At 44.0% G+C, this 25,596-nt stretch overlaps 2 pseudogenes; both read right to left on the bottom strand.

Annotated features, from left to right (window-relative positions):
• Nucleotides 1-6,459: 6,459 nt before the first annotated feature.
• Nucleotides 6,460-6,542, bottom strand: LOC112930118 (U4 spliceosomal RNA; annotated as a pseudogene).
• A 4,042-nt stretch (nucleotides 6,543-10,584) lies between these two features.
• On the bottom strand, nucleotides 10,585-11,040 carry LOC112930018 (large ribosomal subunit protein uL23 pseudogene; annotated as a pseudogene).
• Nucleotides 11,041-25,596: the final 14,556 nt, after the last annotated feature.

Genomic DNA, 25,596 nt, shown 5'->3' on the forward strand with positions numbered 1-25,596 from the left:
AGGTTTTGGCAATTCTAAAGTACAGAATGATCAAGGCCGTGGACGTCATCAGATGGCAGGAAGTTTCCAACTCTGTGGAAGGACCAGAGAGTCACTCCAATTCTGGCAATGGAACATTGGTTGGTTCATAAAGAAAAGGAGCTAGGGAGGAAGGTACAGCAGTTTGGTGTGACTAGGGTCCCACACCTTGCTAGGTCCTATAATCAAAGACAATGTTATTTGTCTTCGGTGAGATGGGTCTTGAAGAAAATCAGCTGGATTGGCATGTGGCGTAGGCTGGAGTATAAAATAGAACAACCACTGAAAAACTGGCAGCTTTTTATGAAGTTAAACATATGCTGTAGGACCTAGCCATTCTACTTGTATTTACCCAAGAGAAATGGAAACATCCCATGTTAGTTATGATGTAGATATTAGTTATCTGTGTATTAAATTATGCCCAAACTTAGCAGCTTAAGAAAACAAAAACCACTTATTATCTTCATAGTGTCTGTGGTTCAGGAATCCAGGAGCATCTTAGCTGGGTGGTTCTGGCTGGAGGTCTTTCATAAAGTTATAGTCAATTTGATGGCCAGCCAACGGGAAAGTTTGATAGGACTGGAAGACCTGTTCCTAAGATATGGCTCACTCATATGGCAAGTTAGTGCTATTAGTGAGAGGCTTCTGTTCTCCACATGGGCCTCTCTGTAGGGCTGTTTGAGTGTTCTTATGACATAGTGGCTAGCCTCTCCCAGAACAAGTGATCCAAAAAAGTGAGGCCAAGCTGCAATGCCTTTCATGACCTAGCTTTGGAAGATACATACTGACATTTCTGTATATCCTACCAACTATTTATCAGTTCTATTCAGTGTTGTAGGGTTCTGCATGAAGTCATGAAGAGTAGGAAGGGAGGGTCATAGGGGCCATTTTGGAGGCTGGTGACCTCAGGGATTAATGCAGTCATCCCTGCTTTGTTCTGCACAGTGCAGCATAAGCACATATTTTGACATCTTGAGATTAATGCATTGAGTCCTGAGTATCCCTGGGGGGGGCTTCATTCCCAGTGGAGCTGTAAAAGCAGCAGCAGCAGCAGAAGAAGAAGAAGAAGAAGAAGAAGAAGAAGAAGAAGAAGAAGAAGAAAAAGACTGCAGTGCTCATCAAGAGGCTGTGCAGAGGGGCCATGGCCAGGCTGGAGTATATGGGTTCTTGAGTGAATGTAGCTCTGCCCCAGGGGGCAGCCACAGTGTACAGTGTGGCTTGGTGTGGGTTAATTAGGCCCAATGGGAGGGACTAAAGGAATCATCTGGTCTTTATACATCCTGAAACAAGGGTTCAGGATCCTCAAGGTAGCCTCTCAGCTGGTGTGTCAAGTTCAAGCACAGTGGATACAGAAACACTTTGATGAAGAATGATTTCCAAAGCCAAGGGGTTATCTTTTTCTCATACTGGAGTCTCCTTGGCAGGGCAGGGAGTGTGTGAGGGATCTGCTTTGTACCATGAAGCCAAGGCAGTGGCAGTCTCCAGAGTGTGGTCCCATGACACTTTTCCTCCTTTCCAGGACAGGAAGCAGGACTCACCCTTCACCTGTTAAGGACCTTTATTATCTGGCCTTAGGCTTTATGAATAGGTCACTTCAACTGAGTTGCAGGGAGTTCTGATTGGTGGGCTCCTCCCCAGGAGTTGAATCCTCGACTGCGCGTAAGGGTCCTTAGACCGCAATCCTTTCCCCCTACCCCACCAGCTCAGTTTCCCGTCCAGGAGCCTGGGGGTTGTGCCCTCTCCCCATGATAGGGACTGTGTTAGAGAATGGAGGTAGGAGAAAATAACAGAGTCCCCAGTTCTTGAGGGCAGCCTGCATTCCCATAATGGATTTCTAAGCCTCCAAAATACATTTTGAATGAATACAGGAACTTAGGGACCCCACAAACAAGACAATTTCTTTTTTTTTTCATCACCAAAGCCCACATTACCTAGGAGTATGGGTGAAGAGATGAGAATGAAATGGAAAAAAAGGCACTAGCCCTTTATAGAAGAATCCAGGGTTTGCAGAGCAGTGGAAATTAACATGCAAATGGTCTGTGAAAGCAGACTTGGGACCCAGGGCAGTGGACTTGGATGAACCAAAGGGTTCTCGTGCCAGTTTGCCTAGCCCTGAATCATGGTTCCCTGCTGGATGTGAGAAGAGGCACTACAGCTCCAGAATTTCTATAAAGGAAGCACTGGGGTGGGGGTGCAATCTGGCTGGGGAGGTGGGAGGCTATAGAGAGTCCCTGAACTGAACCTGGGAGCCACACACTTTTTAAATGATTCTACATTTATTAGAGGATGGCTTTGATTCTTAGTTTCTGTCTCTAATCTGTTAATGTGATGGCAGGAAACAATGCCACTTTAATAACTCCCATACCCAGTTCTTGGGCTACCTTTTGCCAACTTGATGGGCTATTTCAGAATTTTGTGAACTACTCCTCTCTTCGTGTTCCTTTACTGCCTGGATTCAGCCATTCTTTTCATGACTGATGGAATTCGACATTCTTTTCATGTGCTTGCCTGGTGCTAAGGTTATTCCAATGACCTATGTGGACCTCTTCCTGGAGCTCTGAACTCAAGTAGCACAGTGTTTCCTAAATAACTCTCCCAACTCTCCCTGGATGTCTGTCTCCCAGGGACTTCAAGCTGAGAAGATTGGAGATAGGACCCAGAGTCTTCCAAAATCCAGTTTTGGGGAGTATTCCACACACTACTCCATGTCCTGGTAAAATGGCTGCCTCATCCAACTAGTGTACAAGCCAGAAGGCTAAGGTCAGCCTGGGCATGTCTCCTACTCTCATATCTCCTCTTCCCCACTTCCCCACCCCATGCAATCTCTAAGTTCTGAATCCTCTTGTCTGATCCCTTTACTATTTCAGTGGCTCTTAGCTGGTCTCCCCACAGCCTCTTTTACTACCCTGCTACCTCACTACCAAACTCCTTCAATCTTTGCTCAGATGTCAGAGTTATTCATGTCCTCACTCTGGTGCAATAATCTAACTGTGTAATATTTGGAAAGTTGCTGCTCTTCTCTGAGTCTTAGCTCCCTGGTCACAGAAGTTGGTCCAGAGGCTTGCCAAGGACCAAAACAGATCTGTTTCTGGGGTGTCATGGCTCTGAGAGGCTGGCTGCCTTCTGGACAGAGTAACCCCATGGTGAGGTAAAAGCCACCCCCCCGCCAAGCTCCAGGAAATGCTATGTAAGAAGTCCTTAGAGCCTTTACTTTCTAGGTCTTTACAGCCTGCCTGCCACTTTCTCCCACCAAGATGGAAGATGTGTAAGCCACAGCTGAAACTCATATGTCTGTTCTGTTCTTCTCCCCCTCTCCCACATACCAAAAATATATGCTTGCTTTTCTCCCATTCCGGAACTTCAAAGCCAACACAGTCTAACCCAGGCTGTCATCACTATGAACTATCCTATATTGATTAAAAAAAAAAAAAACCTTTTTATTGTGAAATTATTATAGATTCACAGAGAGTTACAAAGATGGTACAGAAATGTCTCATGTGCCCTGTAACCCTCATCCTGCCCCCCCCCAATGGTTACATCTGACATAACTGTGGTACTGTATCAAAACTGGAGAATTAACATTGATATAATGTATGTATAGTTCTGTGTTATTTTGACACTTGTATAGATTTGCACAACCCATGTCAAGAATCAGAAGTATTTCATCAACACAAAGATCTCCCTCCCGCTACTCCTTTGTAATCACATTGGCTCCTCTATCATCCCTAATCCCTGGCAGCCACTAATGTGTCCTCTATCTCTATATTTTTGTCATTTTGAGAATATTATGCAAGTGGAAGCATACAGTGATGTGATCCTTTGTACCCTGCCCCATCCTAGAGATCCTTCCAGGTTGCTGAATATATCAATTGTTTCATTTTTAAAAAATTTTATTTACTTATTTATGATAGACATAGAGAGAGAGAGGCAGAGACAAAGGCAGAGGGAGAAGCAGGTCCATGCAGGGAGCACATGGGACTTGATCTCGGGTCTCCAGGATCACACCCTGGACCGAAGGCAGCGCTAAACCACTGAGCCACCTGGGATGCCCCAATTGTTTCATTTTTGAGTAGTGTATGTACCAGTTTGTTTAACCATTCACTTGTTGTAGGATTTTTTGGTGGTTTCTTGTTTTTGCTACTATAATGAAAACTGCGATGATCAACTTTTGACAGGCTTTTGTGTGGATGTAACTCTTTATTTCTTTGGGATAAATGTCCAGGAGTACAATGACTGGGCTGTACAATAAATGTATGCTTCATTTTTTGAGAAATTGCCAAGCTATTTTCTGGAGTGGCTCTGTAATTTTATATTCCTATCAGCAGTGCATGAGAGATCCAGATTCTCTGCATCCTCTCAAGAATCTGGTATTATCACTATTTAAATTTTTTTAGCTATTCTAATAGGTGTGTGGTGATATCTTATATGGCCTTTTTTTTTTTTTTTTTAGGATTTTGTTTATTTATTCATGAGAGACACACACACACACAGAGAAGCAGAGACACAGGCAGAGGGAAAAGCAGGCTCCATACAAGGAGCCTGACATGGGACTTGATCCCGGGACTCCAGGATCATGCCCTGAGCTGAAGGCAGACGCTCAACCACTGAGCCACCCAGGGGCCCCTATAAGGCCTTTTTTTTTTTTTAATTATTTATTTATTTGACATAGATATCTCTATCTCTATTCATCTTTCCATGGGCTTCTTTACCATAATGTATATCTTCTTTGGTGAAACATCTCTTCATGTCTTTTACTCAGTTAAAATAATATTTTATGTATTTATTTGAGAGAAAGAGAGAGAGAGCGAGAGAGAGAGAGAGCAAGCATCATGAGCATGTGAATAGGGGGAGAGGTGGCGGGGAGGGAGAGGGTGAGAATCTCGAGCAGTCTCTAAATGGAGTGTGGAGCCTGATAGGGGCTGGATCTCATGACCCTGAGATCATGACCTGAGCCAAAACCAGGAGTCACTTGTTTAACCCACTGAGCCACCCAGGTGCCCCTTTTTGCTTATTTTCAAATTGGATTGTTTGTTTTTTTAATCATTAAGTTTTGAGAGTTCCTTATATATACTGATTTGCATTCTCTGTTAGATATGTGGTCTGCAAATATTTTCTATCACAGTGTAGCTTGTATTTTCATCCTTTTAACAGTATCTTCTGCGAAGCAAAAGTTGTTAGTTTTGATGATATCCAGCTTATTGATTTTATGAATTAAGATTTTGGTGTCATATCTAGAAACTCTTAGATCACCAGCCCTAGATCCTGATGGTTTTCTCCTCTAAAAGTTTTATAGTTCTACATTTAACTCTGTGATCCATTTTGAGGAACTCTTTTGTATAAGGTGTGAGGTTTAGGACTAGGTTCATATTTTTGCCCATGGATATCCAATTATTCTACCACCATTTTTTGAAAATTTCTCTACTTGATTGCTTTTCTACTTTCATCAAAGATCAGTTGGCTAGAGGTGCCTTGGTGGCTAAGTCGTTAACCAACCAACTCTTGATTTCAGCTCAGGTCTTGATCTCAGGGTCTGGGATTGAGCCCTGCATTGGGCTCTGAGCTCAGCTTAGAATCTGCTTGTCTCTTTCCCTCTGCTCCTCTGCTCTCTATCTCTAAAACAAACAGACAAACAAATAAATAAATAAAATTAAATCTTAAAAGAAAAAAGATAGGTTGGCTGTGCTTGTGTGGGGCTATTTCTGCATTATCTATTCTGTTTCATTGATCTATGTGTATATCTCTCCACCAATAATATACTGTCTCGATGATTATAGCTATATATTAGGCTTTATCATCGAATAGAATTAACTCTTCCCACCATATTATTACTTTTCAAAGTCTTAGTTCCTTTCCATACAAATATGAGAATAATCTTGTCTATATAAAAGATCTTGATAGGAATTATATTGAACTTGCGTATCAGTTTGGGAAGAATTGACTTTTTTACTGTAGTGAATACAATCCATGGAAATATGATCTCTCTCCATTTATTTAGATTTTAAAAATTTCTGGGGCTGCTGGCTGGTTCAGTCAGTAAAGCACGTAATTCTTGATCTTGGGGTTGTAAGTTCAAGCCCAAGATTGAGTGTAGAGATAACTTAAAAAATAAAATCTAAAAAAATCTCTTTAATCTAGTATTGTAGTTTTAAGTATACAAGTTCTATACATGATTTCTTAAATTTACATGTAAATGTCTCATTTATTATAAACAAATAAATTATACCAACTGTAAATTGTATTGCCTTTTTTCCAGTTTTATTGAGGTATAATTAACACATAAAAATTATAGGTGTTTAGATTGTATAATTCCTTTTAAAGGTGTACAACATGATGTTTTAATACATGTGAAATGATTACCACAATCAAGTTAGTTAACACATCCATCACCTCACATAGTTACTGGGTTTGTGTGTGGTAGACCATGTATAATCTACTCTTTTAACATATAATATACAGTTTTCAACTAGCAGTAATCCCACCTTGGATAAACCTCTTTGGCTAGGATACTGCCACTGTGCAAAGCTTAGCATATAGTATACAATATAATATTACTATAATCATCATGCTATAAATTAGATCTCCAGAACTTATTTATCTTTTTTTTTTTAATTTTTTTTTTTTAGAGAACTTATTTATCTTAAAATTGAAAGTTTGTACCCTTTGAGCAACATTTCCCAGTATTGCCCCTGACCCCCTTCCCCAGTTTTTGGTAAACACCATTCTATTCTCTGGTTCTACGAGTTAGACTTTTTTGGACTCCACACGTAAGTAAGACTGAACAGTATTTGTCTTTCTGTGTGTGGCTTATTTCACGTAGCATAAAGTCCCCTAGGTTTACCATGTTGTGAATGACAAGATGTCCAATAATATTTCATTGTATATAAATACGACATTAAAAAAAAAGATTTATTTATTTATTTTAGGGAGAGAGACAAAGAGAGTGCACAAGCAGGAGAGGGGAAGAAGGAGAAGGAGGGAGAGAGAATCCTCAACTAGACTCCCTGCTGAAAGTGGAGCCAGACGTGGGGCTCGATCCAAGGACCATGAGATCATGACCTGAGCCAAAATTAAGAGTTGGTCACTTAATGGACTGAGCCACCCAGCCTCCCCTATACCACATTTTCTTTATCCATTCATCTGTAGATAGACACTTAGGTTGTTTCTATATCTTGGCTATCGTAGGCAATGCTGCAACGAGCACAGGAGTGCACATATCTCTTTGGGATATTGATTTCACTTTCTTTGGATATGTACCCAGAAAGGAGATTTCCAGGTCATACAGTGGTTCTATTTTTAACTTTTTGAGGAACCTCCATACTATTTTCCATAGTGGCTATACCAATTTACATTTCTACTGACACTGCAGAAGGGTTCCCTTTTCTCCACACCCTGGCCAACACTTGTTAGTTCATGTGTTTTTGATAATTGCCATACTGAAAGAAGTGAGATGATCTCTCATTGTGATTTTGATTTGCATTTTCCCAATAATTAGCAATGTTAAGTATCTTTTCATGTATCTGTTGGCCATTTGCATGACTTATTTGGGAAAATATCCCTTTACTCTCCAGGCCTTTTGCCTGATTTTTAAATCAGGTTATTTGTTTTTGTTTTTGCTATTGAGTTGCATGAGTTCCTTATATATTTTGGATATTAACCACTATTTGGATAGGTCAGATATAGGTTTGTGAATATTTTCTCCCATTTTCTAGGTTGTCTTTTCATTCTGATTGATTCCTTTGGTGTGCAGAAGTTTTTTAGTTTTATGTAGTCACACTGTTTATTTTCGCTTTTGTTGCCTGTGCTTTCAGTGTCATACCCAAAAAACCCAGTTCACAAGCTCACTTGCTCTCTAAAGACATTTTTGTATCTTCAGGATAGGTTCCAAGAGTATCAGGTCATGGAATTACCTCCCTACTAGGCCCCCTTGGTCTGGCCTAACCCTCACTCTTTTGCCTCTTCCACTCTGTATATTCTTTGCCAGCCTGCCGTGAGGACTCCCACCAGACCCCTGCTGGTGTTGTTTTTCCAATACATTTTCTGAGTGCATGGAGATAGAAAAAAATACAATTGATTTTTTTATGTTGGTCTTGTATGCTACGACTTTGCTGAGCTCACTTATTACTTCCAGAAGTTTTTTTTTTTTTTTGGGGGGGGGGTGTTTTGTTTGTTTGTTTTTGGTAAATCCCTTTGGATTTTCTAGATAGGTGATCAAGTAATCTGCAAACAGAGGACTTTTACTTCTTTCTTTTCAATCTGTATGTTTTATTTATTTATTTTGCTTGCCTTTTTGCATGGTTTAATTCTTCCAGTACTATGTTGGATGGCACTGGTGAGAGCGGACATCCTTGCCTTGTCCCTCTTCATAGTGGAAGAGCAATCAGTCACCATTAATTGTGGTATTAGTGGTACCTTTCTGTAGATATGCTTTGTCAAGTTGGGGAAATTTCTCTCTATTCGCAGTTTTCTGAGAGTTTTTTTTTTTTTTTTAAGATTTGTTTATTTGATAGAAAGAGAGACAATGAGTGAGTGGGAGGAGGGACGAAGGGAGAGAGAGAATCTCAAGCAGATTCCCTGCTGAGTGAGCATAGAGCCCCTGTGGGACTTAATTCAAGAACCCTGAGATCAAGGCAGCCCAGGTGGCTCAGTGGTTTAGTGCCGCCTTCAGCTCAGGGCATGATCTTGGAGTCCCAGGATCAAGTCCCACATTGAGCTCCCTGCATGGAGCCTGCTCCTCTCTCTGCTTATGTCTCTGTCTTTCTCTCTGGGTCTCTCATGAATAAATAAATAAAAAATCTTAAAAAAAAAAGAACCCTGAGATCATGATGTGAGCCAGGTGGGATGCTTAACCGACTGAGTCACCCATGTGCCCCTGAGAGTTTTTATTATGAACAGATGTTGGGTTTTGTCAAACACCTTTCTGCATCAATTGATATTTTCCTTCTTTTTTTTTTAAAGGATTTTTAGGGATGCCTGTGGGGCTCAGTGGTTGAGTGTCTGCCTTTGGCTCAGGTCCTGATCCTGAAGTCCTAGAATTGAGTCCCACATCAGGCTCCCAGTGGGCAGCCTACTTCTCTCTCTGCCTGTCTCTCTGCCTCTCTCTCTCTGTCTCTCATAAATAAACAAAATCTTAAAAAAACATAAAAATGATTTTTAAAAAAAATTATTTATTTCAGAGAGGGAGAGAGCATGAGTGGGAGAGGCAAAGGGAGAGGGAGAGAATCTCAAGCAGACTCCTCGCTGAACACAGAGCCTGATGTGGGACCCGATCCCATGACTGTGAGATCATGACCTGAGCTGAAACCAAGAGCCTGATGCTCAATTGACTGTGCCACCCAGGTGCCCTGATATCATTTTTCTTATTGGTAATATGGTGAATTACATTGATTTTCAAGAACCAAAGCAAGCTTTCTACCTGGATTAAGCCCCACCTGGTCATGATATACATATATATGTCTTTTAAAATATGTTTTACATTCTGTTTAAATATTAAATTTAAAAATTAAATATCTGTCTTAATATTTAGTTAAGGACATTAGCACCTATATTCATGAAGGATATTGGTCTATAGTTTTCTTTTTTTGTCCTGTCTTTGCTTATTTTTGATATTAGGGTAATACTGAATCCACAAAATGAATTGGGAAATGTTCCTTTTCTACTTTCTGGAAAAGATTGTCTAGAATTGATGTTGCTTCTTCTTTAAACATTGGATAGAATTCTCCAGTGAAATCATCTGGGTCCAGATAGTTCTTTTTTGGGGGAGGAGTTTTAAAATGATGAATTCGGGATGCCTGGGTGGCTCAGCAGTTTAATGCCTGCTTTTGGCCCAGGACGTGATCCTGGAGTCCCAGGATCAAGTCCTGCATTGGGATCCCTGCATGGGGCCTGCTTCTCCTTTTGCCTGTGTCTCTGCTTCTCTCTCTCTCTGTCTCTCATGAATAAATAAATAAAATCTTTTAAAAAATAAAATTGAGATATAATTCACATAACAAAAAATTCACTAAAAAATAAAATTATGAATTCAATGTTCTTACTAGTTAAAGGTCTGCTTAAATTATCCATTTCATATTGGGAAGGGGAATTGTGATAGCTTGTGGTTTTTGAGAATATGGCCCATTTTATCTCAGTTGTCAATTTTCTCTGTGTAGAGTTCATGGTGTTTTTTTTATTATTCTTTCAATGTCTTCAGAGTCCATAATGACAGCACACGTTCCTTCCCAAATATTGGTAGTTTGTCTTTTCCTTCTTTCTTCTTTTGTCTGTCTTGCTAGTGGTTTATCTATCAATTATTTTTAAGGAAGCAACATTTTGATTTATTGCTTTTATCACTCAGATTTTCTTGCTTTCAATTTTATTGATATCTGCTCTTGTCTTTATTATTTCCTTCTTTCTACTGGATTTTTTTCCCCTTTTCTTTTTCTTGTTTCTCTTTTCTAATGTAAGCATTTCGTGCTACAAAATCCCTCTTCTCATTGCTGGTCAAAGAATGCACCCTATTGTGATTTTATTTTTATTTATTTATTTATGGTGAAAACAATTTATATTTTGATTTAGGCAGTTGGACTCAGTTTAGATGATCCCAACTTTGTTGGCAACATCCAAAGCATCACAGTCAAGAGCGAGTTGAACATTCATCTTCTCCCCTTCCAGCCTGATCAGGGTGTTGACCTTGGCCACATCAAGTCACAGAGCTTCTTCACAGCCTGTTTGATCTGGTGCTTGTTGGCCTTGACAACCACGATGAACACAAGTGTGCTGTTGTCTTCTTTCTTCATGGCTGACTCAGTGGTCAGGGGGAACTTGAAGATGGCATAGTGGTCAAGCTTGTTTCTCCTGGGGGCGCTTTTTCTAAGATATTTGGGCTGACTTTGGAGACAGTATCTTGGGCTGTCAGAAGGCAGGTGGATCTTCTTTTCTGATGTGGCTATGGATGCCTTTCAGTGCTGCTTTCTTGGCCTTCAAAGCCTTTGCTTTAGCTTTGGCTTTGGGAGGGGCAGGGGCTTCTTTCTTTGCTTTTGGCATCATCTTCGCGAAAGGGCTCATGAATAAATGAGGGACTGCATTGGGTTTAGAGGGGCAGTCTGAGGTCAGGGATAACCAAGGCCACATTATTATAGCATTGGTTTTCATTTTTAGTGCTGAAACTTGGTTGGGTTAGTTAGGGGTCTGCCTATTGGGACAAAGGTTTCTTGGAGGGCATCTCACTCCTCCCAACCTGGGGATACCTCATGGGGTCAGTGGAGTACTGGCTGTTTTTTTTTTTTTTTTTTTTTTTACGATTTTATTTATTCGAGAGAGAGCACAAGTGTGGGGGGAGGGGCAAAGGGAGAGAGAAAGCAGACACCCGCTGAGCAGGGAGCCCAGCGCAGAGCTCAGTCCCAGGATGCCGAGATCGTGCCCTGAGCTAAGGCGGACGCTTAACCCACTGAGCCACCCAGGCGCCCTGGCTGGAATTTTAAAGCAAGGTCTCAGCCAGCCAGGGCCTGGCTTGCTTTCCCTGGGGAGGAGCTGTGCAGGTTGGCAAGACTGTGGGGCTCACAGCTGCCCCCTGGTGGCCAGCCTCAGCCCCTTCCAGCTCTCTGATAAACTGTCTTCCCAGGCTCAGGAGGCAACCACACATCCCAAGGATGGGTCTTTCCAGTTCTTAGATGGGAACAGGAATGAGGGCTCACCAGCTCTTCTGCTCTGCCCTCCTTTCTGCAGCATCTTCATCACGGAAGACCTCAGTGGAGGACTTGAGCCATGTCTCCCTTTAGCATCCTTGGAGATACCGCCAGTTCCCCAGCCCTCATTACTGTCCAAGTCCACTTCTGTATGATCAGGACAGATTCCAAGAGTATCAAGTCATGCAATGACCTTCCTCAGCCCCTCTTCGTCTGGCCTGACCTTCACCCTTTTGCCTCCTCCTCTCGGCATGGTCTTTGCCAGACTATAGATTCTATCAATGAGGGAGCCCCCAGAAGTCCCCTGCTTCTGCAAGTGCCTGCCCAGAATTGTAAGCATAGAGCCTCATGAGAGTCAGATGAGCACACACTTTGAACTGGTGAGTGTGGCAGGGTCTTGCCAGTTCCCATTGCTCCCCCTTCTCTCCCCAAGGCTCTGTGCCTCTCAGCAAGGCTTCCCTAGAAGATCCCTCAGGCATCCTTTCCCTGTGTCTGTAGCTGGTGCTGGCCCTTACCTCCCGGCAGATAAAGTAGACAGAGAGGTCCTGAGCCCCCATATTCTGGATCAATGATGGATTTATCCATCCCCCAACATGTTCTGACATTGTTTGACAGAAAGCCCAGGATGAGCTGCCTCCACGGTGGGGACACCTGAGGTAGGTGGGGTGGGGATGAAGAGGTGCGTGGGAAGATAGATTTTTTTTTTTATGCCAGAAAGGATAGGCATCCCAGATAACTAGGTTGAAGTGTGAGGTCTTCATGCATTCAAGTCTACCTGCTTTATCTATAGCCTCTCCCTAACCACTCCCCCACCCTGGAAAGAAGACATGGGGCAGGTTCTGCCTAGGTCTTGGGAAAAGTCTTCACTTCCTCTTCTCCTCCCTCCCATTAGAATAGTTCAGAATAGACAGAGGATAATTATGTGTCCATCAGGCCTAGATGCCTCTGCCAACCAAAGATGCAAAATGAAGATGTGAAAATTATGTCAGTTGATGAAGTTTTGCCCAATAAGCTGTCCTTTTTCACTGTGTTCTGGGGTATCTTTATTCACAGGAGGCAAAACAGAGGTCCCAGGTCAGTTCCCAGCTCCCCAGATCCACCAGCCACCTGGGGGTCTTTGAGTTGGTGCAATGAAGTGGTTTCTGGGGATCCACACAGGTTGAGCCACTACATCACCAAGGCCATTTGATTTCACCTTTAAAGCTCCATTCAACTTTTCCCACTGCCACTGCCTGAGCCCAAGGAGCCCTAAATGTTGCTCTAACTGGTTTACTCCCATTTGCCCTCTCTTGTGCTTGGATTTCTTCAAAGTGCAAGTCAGATCAAATCAAGATCCTATCACCTTTCCTTGCCCAACCCTTCAAAGACCCTGTATCAGTCAGGTCAGAGTTGCAAGCAGCGGAAAAAGGCTGAGTGACTAAAGCAGAAAAGGAGTCTAATCAAAGGGTATTGATGACCTCACAGGACCCCTGGACAACTAGACCCAGAGATGACACAGGGACAAGGGGTGAGGGCTGAACAGCCAGCACTACCATCAAAACCACAATGCTGGAGCATCTGGGGGGTGAGTGGGGGAGAGACACCATGGCCACCACTAACCACCTATGATGCCCCTAACCCCTGCACATTGCTGCCAACACCACCACCAGTGTGAATCCTCTATAGTTCTTCCTTCCTTGCATCATTTGCTATGGACTCAAAGACCTAGGTGGAAACATCCAAAGCCGCTAATTTTGGAAATGGGAGTGAAAAAAATCTCACGTAATTTCTGTGCTGACCCAGTGAGTGGGGGTTTCCTCAATCACAGGCAGGAGATTCAGAATGCAGACATTTATTTTCTCAAACTTTATGGTGCTTAGCTGGCTCCCAAAGCCACTAGGGGTGGGGTAGGAGGAATGATATTTTAGCTGGTGTGAGGTATTCCTGCTGTTACAAGCATTCTTTTAGTTAAAAGCCACAAACCCCTTTTGGTTTAAGTGATAAAGTAGTGAGGATGGGACTCTTCTTAAAAAACTTATTATTATATTTTTTTTACAAAGCTATAAAAAGGAAAAAGTTAGTCTGGTCCTCTGGAGAAAAAGAAATAGGTCAAAAGCTAAAAGTATGACCTAATCCTTCTGTAGTCAGGCAGGAAATAGGAGACCAGCAAATGTTGTGCAAGAGAGATTCCCCTGGGCTTGGCAAGAGGATCCGTGCAGGAGGCCTGGTCTCAGGACCCATTAGAGTCCCACAGACTTTGTCCAGCTGCTATGAAAATTCTCTCCCGGTGTCTGGGTCCGCATGAGGATAGGCTCCCCAGTTCCTACCCTGGAAAGAGCGAGAGAGGCTGGCAGGGGACAGGAGTAAACTGGAAAGGGGACTAAAGAGGCCACTTATTGGTACCACCCCAGATTCCTTTACAAGCTGGTGCATCGCCCGCAGCTGCTGTGCTCGGTGCAGGCCGCTGGGTCACGGCTGCCTTCTTCCCTGGAGAATTTGCCCAAATCCAGCTCCGGGCTCCGTCGGCTCTGCGTCCCCACCCCATAGCCCGCAGCCAATGGCTGACTGAGTCGCTTAGGCCCCGCCCCCTTGCCCAGGTGAGTCCCGGTGCTGAGGCTGGACTCCGGCCCCAGCCACGCTCGGCCTACCGGTGGGGGGGACAGAGGGCCTTCCCACCGTGGATAGGAGGGCCAGGCGAGCAGTTGCCGTACTCCTGGGACCCCCTCCCCTCGGCCCCTGCATACGCAAACCAGCCCAGAGCTGGGCCTCCGATCCGCTCTGCATTCCACTTCCTCCGGGGGTTGGGAGCCAGGAAAGGATGGCAGCCCGTCCGTTGGCTCTCTTTCGCCCCCTCGTGCATCTGGTGAGAACTTCGGTGACTCCTAAATCGATTTTTTTTTTCTCCCCTAGCCTACTTTTTTACCCCCAAAGTGGAACGAACATTGGGACTGAGGAGAGCTGAGATTGGGGTCAGGATAAACACTTGTTGCTGGCAAAGTTGGGGGTTGTTTTCCGAGCAAAGGACTTGGTGGGTTTAAAATCCCCCATTAAATGCATGGTAATTGGCTCAGAAAACCTTGGGGTTCATGAGGGCCCAGGCATGGAAACTGGGGTGAAGGAGCTGGTTCATTCTGTGAGTGATTTCTGTGGTCTTGAGCCAGGCATCACCTCTTTGGATCACAGATTTTCCTCTTCTCTCAAGTGGAGAGAATCAGACAGTTCCTCTAATCTGACGTCATTGGTGGATTTAGTGTACTTACAGATTTTTAATAAAAGATTTATTTATTTTAGAGAGAGAGCCCTGGCAAGTGAGTGGAGGGAGGGGCAGAAGGAGAGAATTTTTAGCAGACTACCGTCGGAATGTGGAGCCCCTCTGGCCCGATCTTAGCCCTGAGGTCATGACCTGAGCCGAAATCAAAAATCTGAGCTTAATTGACTGAGCTATCCAGGCATCCCAGTATAATTACAGATTTGAGAGAGCGTTGGTGTCTCAAGGTGCATCCATCTTGCTGCCTATGAATTTCCATCTTATGTCCCATCTTAGATATGTAACTTCATATGTGATTTTCTATTTTATTTCTTCTGTATGCCTCATTCTCTTCCTACTGGTCTTCCAGCTTCCACATTGCACCTAGAATTCTCTTACTTAACACCATGTATGGCACAAAAGCCCTCAAGACTTTCCTGTTGCACTGAAGGTCCCAATTATGTCCTGTGGCCCCCTGAAACCCTTCATGATCTGGGGCTTGCCTGTTTCTCCAGCCTCACCCTTTTACTCTCTTCCTTTTTTTTTTTTTTTTTTTAAATGATGACTTTTAAAATTGTATTTATTCACGAGAGTGAGAGAGAAGCAGGCTCCCTGTAGGGAGCCTGCTACGGGACTCAATCCTGGGACTCCAGGATCAAGCCCTGAGCTGAAGGCAGATGCTCAACCACTCAGCCACCCCCTTTTACTCTCTTCCTTGCTTCCTCTTGTTCCATGTCTTCCTTCAGTTCCTTAACCAGCCAAGCTCTTTTCCATCTCAGAGTGTTATCACCTGCTATTCCCTCTGCCTGGTAAATCCTTTTTTCATGTGTGTGTGGCTAGCTCTTTTTTCAGTTCTTCATAGCTCAGTTTAACTATTTTATCGCAAAGGAGCTGAGGCACCTGCGTGGCTCAGTAGTTGAGCATCTGCCTTTGGCTCTAGTCGTGACGCAGAGTCCTGGGATCGAGTCCTACATCAGGCTCTCCTACACCCCAGGAGCCTGCTTCTCCCCCTCTCTCTGTGTGTCTCATGAATAAATACATTAAAATATAATAAAAAACCAAAGAAGCTACAGTCAGCTTCCCTCTATTTATTTCCTTCATAGAAATTATCACAATCTTACATTATCTTGTTTACACATTGACCCCCCCACCCCTTATAAATGAATCTTCCCAGGGCACCTGGGTGGCTCAGTCTGTTAAGCATCTGCCTTTGGCTCAGGTCATGATCCCGGGGTCTTGGGATCGAGCTCCACATCAGGCTCAGCGGTGAGTCTGCTTCTCGCTCTCCCTCCTCCCCTTCCCCTGTTTGCACTCTCTCTCTAGCTCTCTGTCTCAAATAAATAAATAAAACCTTTAAAAATAAATAAAATAAGTCTTCCCATCCTAAGGATATTATTTACTGTTGCAATGCCTAATGCCTAAAATAATGCCTACTATTCTTCTAAAATCAGTTAGGAATATGTTTGGCTGCCAGTAACAACAACAAAATAGGACAAACAGTGAACTTAATAAATAGGAGTTTATTTTAGCCACCTAAGAAGAAGTCCAAATGCAAGCCAATTGCTGGTATTGTTTTAGTGAACCAAAATACCATTAGGCACTCAGGCTCTTTCCATATTTCTGCTTCATTATTCTTACCACGTTGATGGCTCTCCCCTTATTTGTTACCTCATGTTCATAAGATGGCTACTCCAGATGTAAGCATCACATCCACATGTAAGCTGGGGAGATATAAAGAAGGTGGTAATTGTGTCTCCTTCTATGGGAGCAAAAGTTTTTCTAGGACTCCCTGAGCAGATTTCCCTTCACATCTCATTACTCATAACTGGGTCACTGGTTCTAGCTTCAAGGGAGGCTGGAAAAATGGATCATATGATGCTTAATTTTATGGTCAACTTGACTTGGCCATGGGGTGCCCAGATATTTGGTCAAATATTATTCTAGGTGCTTCTGTGAGGTTTTGGATTTTTGTTTTGTTTTTGTTTTTTAGGAGATAAACATTTAAATTGGTTGGCTCAGTAGAGCACATTGCCCTCCTTAATATAAGCTTCATTTAGTTGAAGATCTGAATAGAACAGAAAGGCTGGCTGTCACTCAAGTGAAGGAGAATTCTTCCTAGCTAGCTGCTTTCAAATTTGGACATGGACTTTTTCCTGCTTTCAGGTTTGAACCAAAACATCAGCTTCTTGGGTCTGGAGCCTGCCAGTCTTTGGATGGGAACCACACCATCAGCGATCCTGGTTATCAGGCCTCTGGACTTGGATTGGAACAAAACCACTGTCTCTTTTAGGTCTCTAGCTTTCTGATTCATGCTGTAGTACTTGGGACTTGCCTTCTTCCATAATCACGTGAGCTGGGCAGCCCTGGTGGTGCAGCGGTTTAGCACTGCCTTTGGCTCAGGGTGTGATCCTGGAGACCTGGGATCGAGTCCTGCGTTGGGCTCCCTGCAGGGAGCCTGCTTCTCTCTGCCTCTCTTTCTCCCTCTGAGTAAATAAATAAGTAAATCTTAAAAAAAAAATCACATGAGCCAATTCCTTATAATCAATCAATTCTATTGGTTCTAGTTCTTTTTTTATTGGTTCTGTTTCTATGGAGAACCCTAATATAGAATAATATTGTTATGATTGGTTCAAGGTACTGTACAGCAGTCATTTGTGTAATTCAAAGTCTTCTAGTAGCCACATTTAAAACATAGAAATGAAATCACTTGTAATAATATATTTTATTTAACCCAAGCTACTCAAAACATTATTATTTTGACATGAAATCAATATACAAATTAATTAAGGAGATATTTTACAATATTTGGGCACCAAATCTTCAAAATCTGCTGTGCATTTTATACTTATAATAACAAATCTCAATTCAGATCAGTCACATTTCCAGTGCCCAATAGCTGCATATGGCTAGGGTCTACCATATTGGCCAGGTAGGTTTAGACCATCAAGATACATTACTCATGGGTAGCCTAGGTGGCTCAGCAGTTTAGCACCGCCTTCGGCCCAGGGCATGATCCTGGAGACCCGGGGATCAAGTCCCATGTTGGGCTCCCTGCATGGAGCCTGCTTATCCCTCTGCCTGTGTCTCTTCCTATCTCTCTCTCTCTCTCTGTGTCTCTCATAAATAAATAAATAAAATCTTTAAAAAATACATTACTCATTCAGAACACATAAAAGACTCTTAAAATTAATTAGAAAACCAGCAATTCAACAAAATATGGGAAAAGATTTGAACTGATACTTCACCAAAGAAAGGATACAGGTAGCAAATAAATGTACAAAAAAAGCTCAGCATTCAACCTAGTGAGTCATTAGGGAAATGTAAAATAAAACACAATGAATTCTTACTTTACAGTTACTAAAATAATTCAAATAAAGAGAAAGACCACAACATGTGTCACTGAGGGTGAAGGTCAACTGGGACTATCACATAGTACTGTTGGGAATGAAAATTATACAACCATTTTGAAAAAGAGTTTGGCATTCCTTAAAAAGTTAAACATACACCTATCATGTGACCAAGGCATTTCATTCCTATGCATTTACCAACAGAAAGAAAATGTTCATACAAAGACTTGATGTGAATGTTCATAGCAGCTTTGTTTGTAATAGGCAAAAATTGTAAACAGCCCAAATGTTTGCCAACAGATGAATAGGTAAACAAATTATGGTATACAAGGGAACAGTGCCCAGGAATAAAAGTAAATTATTAATATCTGCAACAACCTAGATGAATCTCAAAATAATTATGCTGAGTGAAAGAAGTCATATTAAGAAGGGTATTTTAGGGACACCGGGGTGGCTCAGTAGTTGGACATCTATCTGCCTTGGGCTCAGGGTGTGATCCTGAGGTTATGGGATCGAGTCCTGCATCGCTTCTCCCTCTGCCTATGTCTCTGCCTCTTTCCTTGTGTCTCTCATGAATAAATAAATAAAATCTTTACCAAAAAAAAAAAAAAAAAAGAAGGGCATTTTAGGTGGGTTCCAACGTGGCCAGGCTGTATTAGGTGAAGAAGGAGGTAAAGAACGAGTTTTGAAGGAATAGCTTTGGGTCAGTGCCTTGAGGGGGCCATGGTGTCTTTTCCTCTTAAAGCTGAGCCATCTGCTTTTAGAGGTGTGAACCTCAGCAGGCCACATGACAACTGCAAGTCCCTTGCAACTGCTTAGCCACACACCCAATGGTCACAGAGTAAGAGTTGTTCCTCTGAGCCTGGTATCAGTCATGGTTTGTGCTGAAATTGAAACATGATGCAATGAGACACATAGACAGATCTAGGCCAAGGTACATGACCCAGGGCCACATTAAGGAGGGCCCCAATCCCATACTCCTGTTCCTGAATGCTAACTATTAAAAATTCCAACTTTGTTTGGAAAAACCTATTACTTTTTAAAATTTTATTTAAATTCAATTTGCCAACATATAGTATAACACCCAGTGTTCATCTTATCATGTACCCTCTTTAATGCCCGCCTGTCACCTAGTTACCCTATATAGAAAAATCTATTATTGATGTTCACTAGGGCTCAGCAAATCCAGCACAAAGCAGCACAGCTCAAAAGCAGGGAGCAGAACCAGTTAATAAGCCAAAGCAAGAGAAGAGAGACTTCCAGTGGTTGTGGTCATCACCTAGACACTCACTGGGCATGACAGCTGTTGGGGTCCATCCTGCCTAGCTTGGGAGAAAGTATTGTGAGGTGTTAAGGGAAGTATTGCAGGATGATGTGTCATGATCTCTGAAAGTGGCTTTGAAAAGCTGCATCCCGAAGGCAGTTGGGAGCCATTGAGTGCTTTAGACAGAGCAGGGACAACATTGATTTGGGTCAGAAAAAAATCCTTGGGGTGAAGGGTGTGTGTGTGCGGATGGTGCAGTAGGAAAGAAGGAATGGGAGGAGGATTCAAGGAGATGAGTTTTAGGTGATCTTCTTAAAAGTCCAATGGGAGTTGCAAAAATGTCTGCCCTGTAGTTGGGGGAGGGGATGAGGGCAAAGGGAGCATAGTACCTAGTGGCTCGGAAAGGAAAGAGCATGGCTTGGAGCCAGACTCCTTGGGCTCAGGTAGCTGTTGGCACATTAATTAGTCTTGGTGTGCTTCAGTTTTTCCTTTTCTATAAAATGAAAGTGCTATTAGTCTGCAAGGGCTGCCATAACAAAGTATCACAAACTGAATGGCTTAGACAACAGAAATCTATTTTCTCATAGTTCTGGTCTGAGATCAAGGTTTTGACAGGCTTGGTTTCTTCCCAGAACTCTGCTTGGCTTGTATATGGTCCTCTGTTCGTCTGTGACCATATTCTAATTTCCTCCTCTAATAAGGACACCAGTTATATTGGATTCAGACCCACCTGAATGACCTCATTGTAACTTAGTTACATCTTTAAAGACTATCTCCAAGCGCAGCCACATTGTGAGGTCTTTGCAGTTAGAATATCAAATAGGAATTTTGGAGAGATATAACTCAGCCCCTACAGGAGGCTAATGAGAGAATTTACTTACCTCACAGATTTGTGAGGATTGATTGAATTAGTACGTGTAAAGTGCTTAGAACAGAGATAAAAAATATTTTCCTATTACTAAAAATGACATAGGATAATTTCTTTTCTTTTTTTTTTTTAAGATTTTATTTATTCATGAGAAACACACAGAGCAAGGCAGAGACATAGGCAGAGGGAGAAGCAGGCTCCCTGCAGGGAGCTCCATGAGGGACTCCATCCCAGGACCCCGGGTCACCACCTGAGCCCAAGGCAGACGCTCAGCCACTGAGTCACCCTGGTTCCCGGAGACAGCTATTTCACAGGTATCCTGAAGCTCCTGCTTCTTCCAGGAGTGGGATCCTTTGAGTCCTAACTATTCTCTGAGCCCAACACCCTCAGAAGCCCTCCCCACCTGCTTCCGGCGTCGCCCACCTGAGGTCACAGTTCTTAAAGGTCAGGAGCCTCTTTACCCCCTGTCTCCCCGCGGGACAGCTTCATCAGATGGTCCCTTGCAAACAGCTAAGCCTGTACTTGTCAAGTGTGGTCTCCAGACCGCCTTCATCACCTGGAAACTTGCTAGGAAGGCAAAGGAAGCAATTCTACTGGCTTCCCACCTGGGGGCAGCACAGGACCACCGGTAAGCATGGACTCGGACCAGAACCCACAAACCCAAAAGCCTTTCATGGCCCTTTCTGCCTCCAGTCTGGCCCCAATCCCCTCTGCTCACCCTACATGGCTGGAGGGACCTCTTGAGACTCCAGACCCAATTGTGGTACTGGTTCAGAAATGAGCGGCTCCCTACAGCAAGGAAGGCCCTCTTCAGCAGCATCTCCTGCCTCCTGCATCTTGCATGTCCTCACCTTCTCATTGTACCTTTCCTGGAGTCAGACTGACTCAGGTTTGAATTTCAGCTCTGCTATTTGCCATCTGGGTGTGACCTGGGCCAAAAAAACCATCATTCCAAGCCTCGGTTTCCTCATTCCTGAAATGTTCTGATGATTGTCCACATCATCAATCATTAGTAAGACTTTTTATCATGGGTTGTTAGGAGAGAGAGCTTGTTGATAAAGGGATTTTAGCCTAGGGTCTCACACACAGTAGGTACTTAGTATGCGGTGACCCTGCTCCCCCTTCTGCCCCGCCTGGCACGACATCCGGTCAGGGTGCACAGGCCCACATTCTTGCCAGGTGCAGTGGATGCGGCTGAGCCCCACCTATCTCCTCAACGTCATGACTTCCAGTGGTCAGCACCTACATCTCTTTGCCTGGGGCTTCCTCTGGCTGCTGGTACCCAGTGTGCACAAAACTCTGTGCAACAGGGAATGATAATAGTGCCTATTTCATGGCACTGCTGAAAGGGCCTGGTTAGTGCCCTGTGGAGAACAGATCTTCAGACTTTTGCTGTTGGGGTGACCTAGCATTTGCCCATCTCTATGACTCCCCCTACCCACAAGAGTGGCTGTGTCAGAATATCGGGCAGTGGATGAAGGATGGGGGAGACCTGAAGGTGCCTGGCTCACTGGTAGCTTCCTGTTTTAACACTCCCGACCTCCTACCTTTAGGCCACACAGGCTGGCTCCAGCTCACTCCTTCTCAGACACCTAAGATGCCCCAGTTGATGTCATAGGATGTAAGAGGACACCAGGCGCCCGGGGGACTGCCAGGCAACCCTGGCTCCTTGGCAGGGCAGCTGGGGCTGTGTGGGCTCTCAGAACCTAGACCATCTCAGGCTGGGGAATTGGAGGTGACACAGCCCCTCAGTCTCCAGCCTGCCAGGGCCAGGGGCACAGGCGTAGATCAATAGTCACTGACACCAGGACTCCAATGTTTTTTGTGGCTGCCTCTTGGGGATGGTTTGCCTTTGGTCTCCACGTTCCGTGTGGGACTGGTTCTGCCCCTGCAAACAGTGGGCTTTCATCTACGTGACTGGATGTGAGGGACTCCAAAAGCACACCCCCTGTCCCACAGCTTAAGTCTCTCCCCTACCTGGTCTGTGCTACTGTTTGTGCAGGAAACCTGGGGCAGAGCATTGCCCTCTGCTAGGTAGGTTTCGCCAAATTTAGCAAACTGTAGCCAGGACCAGCTATACAGTTTGCAGGGCTCTGTGCAACAACAAAATGCAGGTAATGAGTTTATGAAGAGTTTCCAGACAGTGACAACAGAGCAAAAGCCAAATGTGGGCCTTCCGTGCACACAGGTTGCACGCCCCTAAAGCCCGGTTCTGTCAGGGTGATTAGGTTTGTCACAAGTTCCCTTGCACCAAAGAGGGGCCCTGGAGCTGCTCAGAGATGATGCCAAAATGTACTCTGTCCCCAACTTAGGACATCTGTTGTCTCAGAGATACTTGGAGCCAGTGTTCCCTGCACAGCTAGCCTTTCTCACCGGTGCCGCCCCCCCAACCCCCCAGGTTCCTGGAGTCATGGCAGCCTGGGTGGGGGGGGCTGTTTCTGATCCAGGAGTCCTGACTCATTCACCCCTGCTGCTGTGTTTGTTGTGTCTGCTCTGGGGTAGGAGGTGGATCCCTGGAGGTCCCTTTCTTCAGGGACAATCATCAGACCTTTGGATTTAGATTTTAGCAGCCCCTGGAGAGCCCCCAGACATATTCCTTGTCACAGGGTTGCTCTAGGCTCTCTCTGGGCCCACCCTCCTGGCTTCTTCACCCAGCTCTGTGCCCCAGGAGGCTGGGCTGTATAATTGCCCCAGTGGGCTGCCTGCATTCTGGCTTCCCCGTTGAGTGTGACTAATGGTAGCAAGAGCAAGAAATTGGAGGGAGGGGGGAATGAGACAAGTGGGGCATTTATTTCACCAGCTCCCTCCCAGAACCTCCTATCCTGGTGGGGGTCCCTGTCCCAGGTCACACACAGCTCCTAGTCAGGCAGCTTCCTCTATACTTACAGCCCTTTCTGCCTCTAGGGTCTGACTCTCCCAGCTTAATAGTTCCCTTCCCTTGGCTCAGAGTCCAGTTGTCACTACTGTTTTTTTTCCCCCTTGAGTTGTCCTGATACCCTGCCCCAAGCCTCTGTAAATAGTCCCTTTATCCAACTCTCCCAGGATTTTCCCCATTTGAATTTGCATCTATTTCTTTCTGGAACCCCGACTGGTACAAGGATCTTTGTTCTCTGTTGCACTCCCAAATCTTTGTAGCTTCCAGTCCCTAGGAACAGCCAGGTCCAGGGCTGAGTATCCCGGAACTCATGTCAGGGCCTACTCCATGGCTACTTGAAGAATTGGGGGCCCCCCCGCCCTCTCATGTTTTCCCAGTGATGTCCACCAAGCCTTGATCTTCAGCTAATTAGGAATCAGGGACCTAGAGGTTGTGTTTTTTTCCTTCTTCAGCGTCTGAGCCTGATGGAGGCAAGTTGGTTTTCTCAATCAGCACCTCAGCCCCAGGCAGATCCCCTTTGATCAGGTGACCAGGTAATCAGACAAGCAGAGACTCAGATAACTACACAGTCAGGTGACCAGGTGGCCAGGCAGGCAGACATGTAGACAGCACTTGCTGAAGGGCTTTCCTTTTGCTGGTAGCAGATTTTTCCTTTACTTCATCTTCTCGTCCTCTCAGTCCCCAAGCTTACTTTTTGACCTAAATCAATCAGCCAATCTGGCTTAATCAAAACTGATTCCAGAACCTTCATAACCAGAAAGAGGTTCTTTCTTGGTAGACCTGCTGAGAGATATTGGGGTCTGGAGCTTCTGACCTTAAATCCAGGACAGGTGCCGACCAGAAAGAAGGCAGGGCTGAGAGGCTGACATTGTTTGAGCCCTGATTAAACCATTCCTGAGGTTAGCTATCCTGGAACCTTTCAGTTATATGAGTAAATGAATTTTCTTCTTGCTTAAAGCTAGTTTGTGTGGAGTTTTATAAGAAATAAAAGTATTCCGTGTTTCTCTCCATTCCTGGCCCAGAGCACCTCAACACTCTTGTGATTTCTTAGGTGATAGAAGTGTCTTTTGTTATTCATAACAAGTCCTTTGGATCACACTTGAGTTTATGCTAATGAGGTGATTTAGGATCTGGTCCCTACATAGTCTCTAGATGGGGTGGAACCCTTCCCAAACTCCTATGAACCTCTTCATCTGGTTGCTAATCTGTATCCTTTATTTTAACTTGGTAAGGTAGGTACAAGTAAACATTTTCCTGAGTTTGGGAGGTATCCTAGCAAATTACTGAAGTTGACAAGGGGGTGTGGGAAGACCTGATTTATAGCTAGTCAGTCAGAAGTACAGGTGCCTTGGACTTGGGATTGGCACTTGAGTCCAGGACCAGGCTGTTTGCCTCTAGCTGTTTGGGATGTCATTTACGTATAACATTGTTCATGTTTAATTGGTGTACAATGTGTTGATATGATACACTTATATTCAGCAAAATTATTACCACCCTAGTGTTGATTTCCACTTCCATCTTGCCACATAGTTATCATTTCTTTTTTTGTGATCAGGATATTTAAGATTTACTTTCTTAGCAACATACATGAAGTTATATAGTATTTGTTTTTGTCTGGCTTATTTCACTTAGTGTAATGCCCTCAAGTTTCATCCAAGTTGTTGCAAATGGCAGGATTTCCTTCTTTCTCATGGTTGAACAATATTCCATTTTACAAACACACACACCATCTTTATCTAGTTACCTGTTGACAGACACTCTTATTATCCCCATATCTTGGCTATTGTGAATAACACTGCAGTGAAATCAGGGGTGCAGATATCTCTTCGAGATCCTATTTTCATTTCCTTTGGCTACATCTCCAGAAGTGGGATTGCTGAATCAGATGATAGTTCCCTTGTAAATTTTTCAAGGAACCTCCATCCTTTTTTCCACTGTGGCTGCACCAGTTTACATTCTGAAGTCGGGGATACTTTTAACCTGTGGGGTCTGATGCTACCTCCAGGTAGGTAACTGTCAAAATTGAGTTAAATTATAGGACACCTAGCTGGTGGCCATCAGAGAAATGAATGGCATTGCCGTGGGGAAAACCCCACACATCTGATGTCTGAAATATTTTATGTGGGAATGTAGAGACAGTTTCCCAGACCCAGCAAAGGGAAGATCACTGTCTGGGATGGGAGCCACTGATGCTTTGCTCTATTGGTCTGCTGTTTAGTGAGGGGGATTAGGATGGAACTGTACACACATGAGGCCATTCTCTGGTTCCCAGAGTCACTTGGGAGACCTGCGATCCAACCTGGGTTTGTTTCTAGTGAGTTAAGTCAATGGATGTGCC

This window comes from Vulpes vulpes, chromosome 14 (genome assembly GCF_048418805.1).
Source record: "Vulpes vulpes isolate BD-2025 chromosome 14, VulVul3, whole genome shotgun sequence".
Classification (NCBI taxonomy): domain Eukaryota; kingdom Metazoa; phylum Chordata; class Mammalia; order Carnivora; family Canidae; genus Vulpes; species Vulpes vulpes.